Source organism: Mesoplodon mirus (genome assembly GCF_964341445.2).
Source record: "Mesoplodon mirus genome assembly, chromosome: 14".
Classification (NCBI taxonomy): domain Eukaryota; kingdom Metazoa; phylum Chordata; class Mammalia; order Artiodactyla; family Ziphiidae; genus Mesoplodon; species Mesoplodon mirus.
The window spans coordinates 47,342,766-47,355,465 of record NC_138990.1 but is presented as its reverse complement, the minus strand read 5'-3'; positions in this window follow the sequence as shown (position 1 = coordinate 47,355,465).

The window sequence follows — 12,700 nt, the reverse complement described above, 5'->3', positions numbered from 1 at the left end:
GTTCGCCCGTGCGCAGGCGCACCGGTACGGGGCGGGGCCTGGAGGGGGGAAGTGGGGCGGAGGGAGTGCAAGGAGCAGAGGGAGTGGCTCTTCGCGACGCAAGCGAGCGTTGGACGGCCTACCTGTGGACGGTGGCCCGGTGGGCTCAGTACTAACTTGTTCTGGGGACGTGTGGAGGGGCTTGACAAGACTCCTTCCTTTAAAAAAGAAAGAATGAAAGAAAAAGGTTTGGGTTTTTTTTTTAATTTAAATAACATGATTGAACTAAATGTTTGAAAGAAATGTTCACTTATAATTCCGTGATTGTGACAACTGTTTCCATTTTTCCTTATCCACTTACAGGCTGTAATCATGTGTTCACATAACAACAATTTATTCAATCATAACAGTGTTAAAGTAACAGTGGGAGAGGCTATTCCCTCTTCTTTCGTCAAGATTTATCCCATGTTACTGCACCAAATAGACAGTTTTTTTAAGGTCTCCATAACATTTCACCAAATCTATGCATTCTGATTCAAGAAATGCCAGGTACTGTTCAGCCCCCACACAGCTTACTGACCAGCAGGAAAGCCAAAAAACACTACACTCAAGGCCATGGGAGACTCTTGAGTCTGTCACAAGTAGGGAAAGCCATGGTAAAATTTGCAGTTTATGTTATTTGGAAAGACATAAACTGATCTACATTTTAAAAGGCCTCCTGGATGCTGGATGGAGACTGTAGAGGGGCAAGAATGAAAGCAAAGACACAAGAGAGAAGGAGGATGGTGGGTTGGACTGGAATGACGTGGCAGAGGTGGTGAGAAGTGGTCCAAATCCAGATTTAATCTGAAGTTGGAGCCAACAGGACTTGCTAAATGGTTTGATTGTGAAGGATGAGGAAAAGACATGAGTGAAGGATGACTCTAAGGCCTGAGAGAATAAGTGAACGGTGATACCATTAGCTGAATTGGGGAAACGGGTCTGGGTGCAGTGGAAACCAACTGTTCTGTTTTGGACAGTTAAGTTTGAGATGTTCAGTAGACATCCAAATAGAGTTGTTCAGTAGGAAGTCAGATATATGAGTAGATCACAGATATAAATTTTGTATGCATTAGCACACAGATGCTATTTGAAACTGTATGGTTAGATCATCTTGGGTGTAAGTATAAACAGAGTAAAAAACTTAGCCCCAAAAATGTGCCAATCTATCAGGAATAGGAAGAGGACCCAGCAAAGGAGATTAAGAAGGGATAACAGTGATGAAAGCCCAGGAGAATGAGATGCACTGGAAAACCAAAATTTTTATAAGGATTTCAGAAGCAAGACATAATCAAAGCCATGTCAAATGCTGTAAGATGAAGACTGAGAATTAATCAGTGAACTTGGCAAGATCAAGATCATTGGTGACTTTTCAAAAGCATTTTTAGCAGAGAGGTAGGGGAAAAAAACTCATTTTAGAGAGTAGAGGGGAAAATGGGAGGTGAGAAAGGGCAGAAAAGTATAAACAACTATTTCTAGGATTTTTGTTATAAAAGAACATGCATGAGGGACTTCCCTGATGGTCCAGCGGTTAAGAATCCACCTTTCAACACAGGGGACGTGGGTTCGATCCCTGGTCAGGGAGCTAAGATCCCGTGTGCCGCAGGATAACTAAGCCTGCGTGCCACAAACACAGAGTCTCAACAAAGACCCAACACAGCCAAAAGTAAATAAACAACTCAATATTAAAAAAAAAAACACGCATGAGTCTGTGTGAAGATAGATCTGACCTAGAGTTATGGATTTGTTAGTCATAAATATACAAATAAAAATAAAAGCTTATTTTGCACTTACTATATGTCAGGCACTGTTCTAGGTGCTTTATGTGTATTAATTCATTTAGTCCTCACAACAGCCCTAGGATACAGAAACTAACAACATCTACATCTTTCCAATAAGAAAATTGACATATAGAGCCAGGCAATGGAGGAAGAGCTTGATTTCTAACCCAAGTCATCTCTGAGCACGGCAACCTGATCCAATGAGAGTATGTAGGGTTTATATAGATGACCCTCCGATACCCAAGCATATCAATTCCTTGACCTCCTCCCGTTCAGTAACCTCTATGCTACACCAGCCACTCACTCCCATGGTCATGTTGCAGACCTTGCCATCCAATAACTGCAACTCTTCCATAATCTCAATTTCTACACACCACTCTGTAACCACCAACTCCTATCTTTCCAGCTCACTCCCTCTAGCTCTCAGCATCCAGCCAGTCCTTCTACCCTACCGGACCATCAATTCATTTGATCCTACAGTCTTTTCACCAGCCCTCATCCCTACTCCCCAATGGCTGCACTTCCCTCTTAATTTATCCTAAACTCTGTCATTACAACCCTCAACTCCCTTGCCTCCTTCCCACAAAATAGTCTTGGTAAAACCACAAGCCTGGGGAACTCCCTGGTGGTCCAGTGGTTAGGGGTCCGAGCTTCCACTGAAGGGGGCCCAGGTTTGACCCCTGGTCAGGGAACTAAGATCCTGCAAGCCACGCAGCACTGCCAGAAAAACAAAACAAAACACAAGCCTGGTAAAATCTAACTCTCCACCCACAAGCAGCTGAACATGATTAGAGATAGCCACAACCACTTTATTAGGACTCTCATCTACTTTGAATTCGTGATCACAAACTTCACATGGCAAGTTGATGCTAACAGATTATCGAACAGTTGTTCCCTAATCCATTCACTCTTCCACTGTCCTAGACATTGGGACAGACTGTCCTATTACCCCAAACCTCCTCCTCCTCCATCCTCACTCTCAGTGGATGATTTTGCTTATGATTTCATGAGAAAATAGAAGCAATCACAAGAGCACTTTCACAAGCTCCCAATACCACAGAATCTACCCACTTGTGCTCCATCTCTCCAGGTACTATGGATGAACTTGCCATGATCTTAGCAAAGGCCACCCTTCCACATAAGTTCTAGATCCCAGCTTCTCTTGCCCGTTCAAGGATATTATTCCAAAAAGTCTTTCCTCTATCAGTGTCAATTTTTACTTCTCAACTTAATCCTTCTCAAGGATATTATTCAAGGATATTATTTCAGAAAGTCTGTGTCAATTTTTACTTCTCAACTTAATCCTTCTCCTCAACGTATAAACATAGTTATTTTTCTCTTCTTAAAAAACAGAATTCCCTTGACCCCTCTTCCCCCTCCAATTACTGTCCCAATCTTTTCTTTCCTTTAAAACAAAACTAAAAGAAAAAAGAGTAGTCTAATTTTCTCAATTTCTCTCCTGCAATGGGACTTTCAGCCCCACCCACCACTACACCAAAACTCTTCTCAAGGCCACAAGCAAGCACCACATTGCTACCATATGTGTCCATTCTAAGTCTACATCTTACTTGACTTGTCATTAGCATGCTTGTCTTCCATGACGTCACACCCTCCTGGCTTTCTCTTCTCTGGCTGCTCTTATTCATTTCTCATGGATCTTCCTCACGTCCCACTCTCTAACATCAGGGTTCCTTACAGCACTACTTCTTTATCTGTGCATATGTCTTTCCAGAATAAAGACTGCATTCTCCAGCCTTCTTTGCAACAATGGTAGGCCATATGACTATGGGCCAGAACAAAATATTCTTAAAGTGAGAGGGTATGCTATTCTCCATTGCTTCTTTCTTCTTAAACCCTGGAACTGAAATGGCCAAAGCTGAAGCATCCGTGTTGGACTTTGAGGAGAAAATAACATGCTAAGAATGGCAGAGCAGAAAGATAGCAGAACCTAGGGACCCTGAAGCATTATATATGTCCTGGACCAAATCCTCAGGACTTCTTTTATACAACAGAAAACAAACTTCCCTCTTGTTTAAACTACTACATTTTGGGTTATGGCACGTGCAGCTGAATCTAATTGTGCTGATTCTTTTCTATCCTTTGCCTCAGTTGGTGATACCACCAGCCACCCAGTTAGCCACTGTAAAAAGCAAGGAATCAACCCTGATTATTACCCAACCCCACATCTTACTTCCACCCAAACCATACCCACATCTGATCAATCAGCAGTCTTTTTTATCTCTGAAGTAATTCCACATTCAATTTCCTCATTTCCATCCAATTCTACCACCTCTGTTCTTGTTTGAGCCTTATATCTCTCACCCGAACTGCCACCACTGCTTTATTTGGACTCCCTTTCTCCAGGCTGCTACATTTTTATGATCTTTGCAAATCATAAATCTGACCATTCTACCTCTCTACTTAAAACCCTTCAGGGACTTCCCTGGTGGCACAGTGGTTAAGACTCCGTGCTCCCACTGCAGGGGGCCCAGGTTCGATCCCTGGTCAGGGAACTAGATCCCACATGCATGCCACAATTAAGGAGCTGGTGAGCTGCAACTAAGGAGCCCGCCTGCCACAACTAAGACCTGGTGCAACCAAATAAATAAAAATAAATATTTTAAAAAAACTTGATTACTTTACAAAACAAAAACAAAAATCTTCACAAGCTTGCTGACAATTATGCAAGAAATTCTATGCTGCTCAATATATATGGACTACAGAACAATCTATAACCTGGTCTCTGTCAATCTCCCCAGCATCATCACTCACTCACTGTAGACTGCCTCAAACATCACACCCCAGGCTCTGATCTGATCCTGGTTTCCTGCCCTACCACCTTTGTTCTGGCTTCTGCTCTCTTACTCATGCCCATAATTTATGCTCTTCCAATCCTCTCTTAGGCCCCAATGCCAACCCTTCATCCAACCTGCTAACTAACAATTTAACTTAACTAATTCCTATTAGTCCTAAAGATAATAGGAATTATTAAAGATCCTATCTATCCTTAAAAGATTACCAAATCAAGTCCAGTAATATATAAAAAAGATTATATACCATGATCACATGGAATTTATCCCAGGAATACTAGGTTTAACATTCAAAAATCAATAAATCTAATATCCCATATTACTAGAATGAAGGATTAAAAACACATGATAATCTCAAAAGATACAGAAAAAGAATTTAACAAAATCCAACGCCCACTCATGATTTAAAAAAAAATTTTTTTAAACTAGGCATAGAAAGGAACATCCTCAACTTCATACAGGAAAACTACAAAAAAAACCCACAACTCACTTCCTACTTAATAATGAAAGACTGAATGCTTTTCTCCTGAGATTGAGAACAAATCAATACTGTCCATTCTCATCAATTCTACTCAATATTTTACTGGAGGTTCTAGCTAGTGCAATAAAGATGTTAATAATAATAATAATGGCATGCAAATTGGAAAGGAAGGAGTAAAAGTATCTATTCACAGATGACATAGAGAAAATCTCAGGGGATTCACAAAAAATTCTAAAAGCAATAAATGAATGTAGCAAGGTCATCAGATACTAAATCAATATACAAAAAAATCAATTGTATTTCTACATACTATCAATGGACAATCTGAAAATTAAATTAAGAAAACTATTCCATTTGAAATAGCACCAGAAAGAGTAAAATACTTGGGAATAAATTTAGCAAAAGAAGTTCAAGACTGGTACTCTGAAAAGTAAAAACATTGTTGATAGAAACTAAGGGAAACCTAAGTAAATGGAAAGACATTCCATGTTCATGAATTGGTAAAGTCAGTATTGTCAAGATGGCAATTCTCTTCAATTCGCTCTATACATTCATGCAATCCCTATCAAAATATTATCAGGATTTTTTGTAGAAATTGATAAGTTGATCCTAAAATATATGTGGAAATGCAAAGGACCTAAAATAGTGAAAACAATTTTTTAAAAGAAGAACAAAGTGATGCAGCCACAGTACCTGATTTCAAAACTAACTATAGTGACAGTAATCAAGACAGAGTGATAATGCAAGTATGGACACATGGAGCAATGGAACAAAATCAAGAGTACAGACATAAATTTTTACTTCTAAAGTCAACTGATATATACAAGGTGCCAAGATATTTAATGAACAAAGAATAGTTTTTTTCATAAATAGTACTGGGCCAATTGGATATCCACATGCAAAAATATACATAAATAAATAAGATGACAAACTACCAATTAAAAAATCTGCAAAAGACTCGAATAGACATTTCACCAAAGAAGACACATGAATGGCTAAAAAGCACATGAAAAGATGCTCAACATCATTACCTGTTAAGGAAATGCAAATCAAAACAATGAGATAGGGCCTCCCTGGTGGCGCAGTGGTTGAGAGTCCGCCTGCCGATGCAGGGGATACGGGTTCGTGCCCCGGTCTGGGAGGATCCCATATGCCGCGGAGCGGCTGGGCCCGTGAGCCATGGCCGCTGGGCCTGCGCATCCGGAGCATGTGCTCCGCAACGGGAGAGGCCACAACAGTGAGAGGCCCGCGTACCGCAAAAAGAAAAAAAAAAAAACAAAACAAAACAAAAAAAAAACAATGAGATACCACTTCATGTCTACTAGGATGGTTATAATAAAAAAGACAGACAATAACAAGTGCTGGTGAGGATGTGGAGAAACCAGATCCCTTATCTATTTCTCATGAAAGTGTAAAAAGGTACAGCTTTTTGCAAAAGAATTTGGCAGTTTCTTAAAAGAATTAAACATGAACTTCCTTTGCAACCTAGCAATTGCACTCCTAGATACCTACCCATAGAAATGAAAACACATGTCCATGCATACACTTCATAGCAGAATTATTCATATGGCCCCAAACTGTGAACAATCCAAATGTCTATCAAGTAGTGAATGGAGAAACAAAATATGGTATATCCAAACAATGGAATATTATTTAGCAATACAAATGAAGTACTATTGTTATATGCTACAACATGGATGAGCCTCAAAAACATGCTAAGTAATGCTAGTTTTGTTTTCAAGCCTTTAACTTCTGCAGATCTGTCAATAACTTTAGCAAAATTGATCTCCGCATATTTATGTTCAATAGTTAGTGCTGCTAGATTTGTCAATCTATATTTGTTCCCAATCACTAGACAACATTTTGTAGTAATTTTAATTTTAAACAGTTTCTTTTACATGAAACAGCATACACACAAATAGTTAAGAAAAGGCTGAAACATAAGGTTGAGTTTGACGTAAGGTTGAGTTTTTTCATAAAAATCATGCTTCATAAGGGATTTCAAATATCGTAATACTGTTCATGCCTTTGTTTCTTTGAGTAGCTAAGTAGCTTTTGGATGTCTCTACAGCTGAAACATTTTAAACACAAACAAAAATTCCAAGTAGTCTTGGAATGACCAATTGAAGTTCTGCTTCTTGAATTTCCAATTGAAGTTCTGCTTCTTCATCTTTATAACTGTTGTGCAGTCATTGTTTATTTTAAATATTCTGTTTTAACACAGGAATATGTGGTACCACAGGGGCTGGAGATGTGCATTATTCTTGTATGATTCTGAAACTTTCAGAACTTAAAAAGAACTCTTATAAGTGAGTCCACATGTGTCAGGGCCAAATATATAATTAGGAGTTCTTGGAATTAACTTTCTTATACACTATAATGTTTATCAGAGCACAAGTAATAAAAATGTGCTAATTTGAAGCATACATACATACATACACACATACATACATATGTAATTAAAACTCAGTGGTAGCCACAACCCTTGTTTAGAACTTGAGCCAATCAAATATTTGGGGGGAGAGAAGTATCTTACTAGTGACATTGTTCAGAACAGGTGACACCTGGTGATAAGAGGAAGCTGACTGGCTTTCAGTTAGTTTTGGTAATGTTTTTGAATTCCTCACAGACAGTACACCTCTTTAGTGCCTGGATGCTGGACAGAGAGCTCCCACCACTCTGACCTTGGAAAGCCACTGTGTTTCCCCTAATGGACTGTGAATTCTCTGAGGGCTAGAACTACTCCCATCCCCCTCTTCAATCTCTGTACCCTCAGCCTAGCACAACGCACGGCACACAGTGGATACCCAACGCATGTTTATCGAATAACTGAATGAAACAGTGTAGGATAGGAGTAGGGAGGCTTCAGATGCAGGTAGTCAGATTTGGTGGTGGCTAAAGGAAATGGAGAGGAAATCCACGGGACCTGACCACTGATCAGAGGTTGTGAATGTGCGTCTGTCAGTGTTGGAAGAGAGTGTTGCAGAGAGAAGAATCACAGATGCCCTGGAATTTTGTAGCCTGGAAGTAACAGAAAATCATGTGATTTTTAAACTCATATAGGGAATATAGGAGGTCCAGTGTTCCAGGGGACAGGACAAAAGGTGGAAATGACGACTTAGTTCAGTTTGGGCCATGCTGTTGAGGTACCAGCAGGTCAACCAGAGACAGTGTCTAGTAGACAGCTGAAAACACAGATTTTATATTTAATTTTTTGTTTAAATGATACAAGTGGCTTGTTAATAGTTTTCCATTGTCTTTTTCAATAGTGAACACTGCTTCAGCTACTTTATCCCTACATAGGCTTTTGAGCAGAGCTGGGAACATAACTGTTACTTACACAAGATTGCAAACATCCTATTGACAAATTTTAGGAACACAACACACTTTTTCTTAATGGGGATTGCCTAAACTAGCTAGCATGCACCTGGGAAAGAAAATGCTAGTTGCCTTCTAATCCATTTCCCCCTTCTTCAATATTAATAGAACTTCAGACTTTTGGTTAGGCTGATATTCAGCTGTAATAAAGACTAAATTTCTCAGCTTCCCTTGCTACTAGATCTGGCCATGTGATTAAATCCTGGTGAATGAAATGTAAGCAAAAGTGATATGTGTGTTTTTAGGGAAATGTATTTAAGGAAAGAGGGCATGACCTTCTTCTCTCTTCTCTCTTCTGACTGACTGAAATTGGGATGTAATGGCTGGAGCTTGAGCAGCCATAAGGTAAGCTTTGGAATGGAGACCACACCCAGGAGTACCTGACACTTCAGAGGACCATCTTAGCTCTGAATTTCCTACCTTCACTTATAGCCAAACAGTATCCTAGTATACAGCCTTACAAAATAGTGTGAATTTACAGAGCACAAACAAGAGTCAATTAGGCAGGATTTCTTATAGTATGAAAGCTCACAACAGTGACACTTGTACATGGTCGTGCTAAGGTTTTACTATTGCTTATGCTCATTCATAATCTTTGATACAAAGAGCTAATGTGAGAAAAAGATTAAAGTATGACTACAATTTTACAAAAACTAAATAAAAAGCAATACATAGAAGAAAGATTAGGGACTTCCCTGGTGGCACAGTGGTTAAGAATCCACCTGCCAATGCAGGGGACACAGGTTTGAGCCCTAGTCCGGGAAGATCCTACATGCCACAGAACAGGTAAGCCCGTGCACCACAACTACTGAGCCTGCGTGCCACAGCTACTGAAGCCCACGCACCTAGAGCCTGTGCTCTGCAACAAGAGAAGCCACCGCAATGAGAAGCTCGCACACTGCAATGAAGAGTAGCCCCGGCTTGCCGCAACTAGAGAAAGCCCGTGCGCAGCAACAAAGACCCAACGCAGCCATAAATAAATAAATAAATAAATAAATAAATTTATTTTTTTAAAAAAAAGAAGAAGAAAGATTAGAACTGTATTTGCCTTGGGTGTTCAGGGGAGTCCCCTCAAGGTGAGATAAGCATGATTACGAGTCAATTATGCAAAGTAAATAAATGAATGAATTGTGAATGAATAGATGGATGGATATGCCCAAGGTTTTAAGTTTTAAAAAGGTTTTAAATTTTGAAGAGTTTATGAGCATTCATAAACAAAGAGAGTGTACATAAACACAAAGCTTAAATGCTTCACAATTTAGAAATCAGAAGATTGGTTATTGAGTTCTGCAGTGTGAGTTGATGACAACTGAGAAAGAGATGGAGGGTAGAAGGGAGGGGTGCAGTGTAGAGGTTCTCTGAGGCCCAGACTAGCACTGGACCCTGACCAGCAGTAGGGTTGGTGGGATGGAGGTGAGAGTCAGGCCACTCTCCAAAAGAAGGACGCTGAGGAGAAGGAAGGAGGATCTAGGATCCTCTCCAGGAGTTAAATCCCAAGGAGGACTGATCAGTTCTCAACATTCTAAAATAATGGTTCACAAGGTGCTAACAAACTGGTTCTGAATCATCCTGTATACTGTCTTTTACTCTAGGAACCAAAAAAAGGTGTTTAGTGAGTGGTGGTGGGTGATGATAAGTAAGAAGATTCTCCAAGTCTAAATATCATGCAATTTTTCTTTAAAACTGTACAGATATTTAAGAAAAATTTAAAATTCTCTAGATTTAAATTTGCAATTTCTAGTAATACAACAGTAAATCATAGAGGAGTTCTACAGGGTCCAGATTCAAGTTAGCAGCAACTCAGGAAAAAAATGAAAAGGCAAGAGAAAGGAAGTTATATTCTTAGACTTAGATACTTTCTATTTCACTAAAAGTCAGTAAGAAAAACTTCAACAGTTCTAAAAAAGCTAAGTACATGTGTAGATACAGAACAAAATATGTAACTATTAAATGTAATTGGATCATATTTACATGTTGAATTATTTAGTATAGGGACTTAGGTATCAGGGCTGCTATTTTTTCTCATTTCCTACTTTCTTCATTCATTGAACAAATATTTATTGAGGGCATATTGTGTGCCAGGTACTATGACAGGATTATAATGATACAGCTATGAAATATGATGATATTATATATACAATATATCATATATACCCTATAATATGATACAATGATACAACAGGATTATAGTGATATAACTATTGGCAGAATTATAATGATGAACAAGACACAGCTCTCTGAACAATTTTCTCTCTTAACCAGGGAAATGGTAAGTAAACAACAACTTCCACACAGTATGACACACAACATGATAGGTCTAAAGATAGGACATACCAAGAGTACAGAGGAGAGGCACTTCTCCCTGTCTTTTGGAGTTGTATAGAGGGAAGAAGCATATGCAAAGAGCTAGAGGAGAACGTTTGTGGAACTAGACATAGAGATATAGTTTGACTGGAGATTTTAAAATGTCAGCCATCAGTAATAGCATTTCTTGACATCTATTTGGATTTTAAAGTGGTTGCTTGACTAAATGCCACTAGACGATAGTACCTTTCTGGTCTTATACCCTAAAGTAAAAATGATGAGTTGATGATGCCTCATATTTTCAGGGAATAGTTTCAGAGTGCAAGTTGGCAGTTTCATAGGAAAGATAGGAAAGGAAAAGTATAGCCAGAAATAGAAAAGCACCCATAGTGACTTCTTTTTGAGAGCTTAAATCCTCTGAAAGATCATGAATAAATAAGGAATAATTATATTTTTCAGCATATGTTAATGCATTTCATTAGATGTGTGTAGGACAAACTATATCACTGTGTCTGTTATTCAAATAATAGAAAGAAAGGAATGCCATTAACTGTTCACAATTTATCTCAGAAATCAAAGATATGTAAATTTACTTCCTATATTTTGTCAATATACCATCTTTCTAATTCTTACTCCTTCTGAAATAACAGCCAAATATCATTTAATAACGAGAGAGTAAATTAGGAATGATAAATTTAAAAACAATTGTAGAGCTTAGGATTCAGAAGGTTCCAACGCAGACCCATATTTGGCAATGATAACATAAAGGTTAGTCAAAAGAACTTTTCTTAAAACAAATCAAAACCAAAAGTGAGACATGCAGTTGGGATGGGGGAGAGCAGGGCTGTTTTGTTTTGTTTTTTCATTTTTAGGATTAAAAGAGAAAAGTCCTGATGATGGAGTTTACGATGGTTGATGTTTTAGAAAGCACAGATCAGAAAGAATTTATGTCTTTTAAAGTAATAACAAGACTTATTTTCCCAAATTTAAACTGAATTCGTAACTCTGTGAATGTATTCCGATGTTAACTCTGAATTCAAATGTACTGTTGACCGACCTTTGAGAAGGGGTGTTACAGTACAAAGAGCATGGACTGCTGAATCAAACTGACCTAGATAGGAAACCCTGTCATGTCACTTGTCAGCTATGGGCTGTTGCCCAAATCATTAAATCTCCTTGGGTCAGTTTTCTTACACGTAAAACTGGAATACTTATTTCTGACTCAGGATTGTTGTAAACTTAAATGAAATAAATAGCTAATGTGCCTCATTAGACCAGGCACATTAGATATTGCCAGACCCTTAATAAACTTCTGCCAATTGAATTAATATTAAGCAAACAGGTTAGTGATATTCAATGTTAAATGAGATTTTGGACTCCATAGATAACTTTTTCCCAGTTTTAAATTTTCTTTTGTTTTATTTTTAGGATTAAATAAATTCATTTTTATTTAAAAATTTGTGTGTGGGGGTGCCAAAACCTGAGAATAAAAATTTTTAAAGAGAGAGAATTAGAAAATACAGTCAATGCTCTTTTTCTTTTTTTTGGCTTAAACAACAGAATTAATTTTCTCACAGTTCTGGCAGCTAGAAGTCCAACATCAAGGTGTTAGCAGGTTTGGTTTCTTCTGAGGTTTCTCTCCTTGGCTTGTAGATGGCCATCTTCTGCCTGTGTCTTCACATGGTCTTCCCTCTGTGTCCTAATCTCTTCTTACAAGTACAGCAGTCATATTGGATTAGGGCCCATTCTGGTGACATTTTAATTTAATTACCTCTTTAAAGACCCTATCTCCAAATACAGTCCCATTCTGAGGTACTGAAGGTTAGGACTTCGATACATGAACTTGGGGGGGATGAAATGGAGCCTATAACACCCCTCTACCCCGCCACCCCTGTTTTAACATCGGCCTTTTCCCATTTTAAGATAAT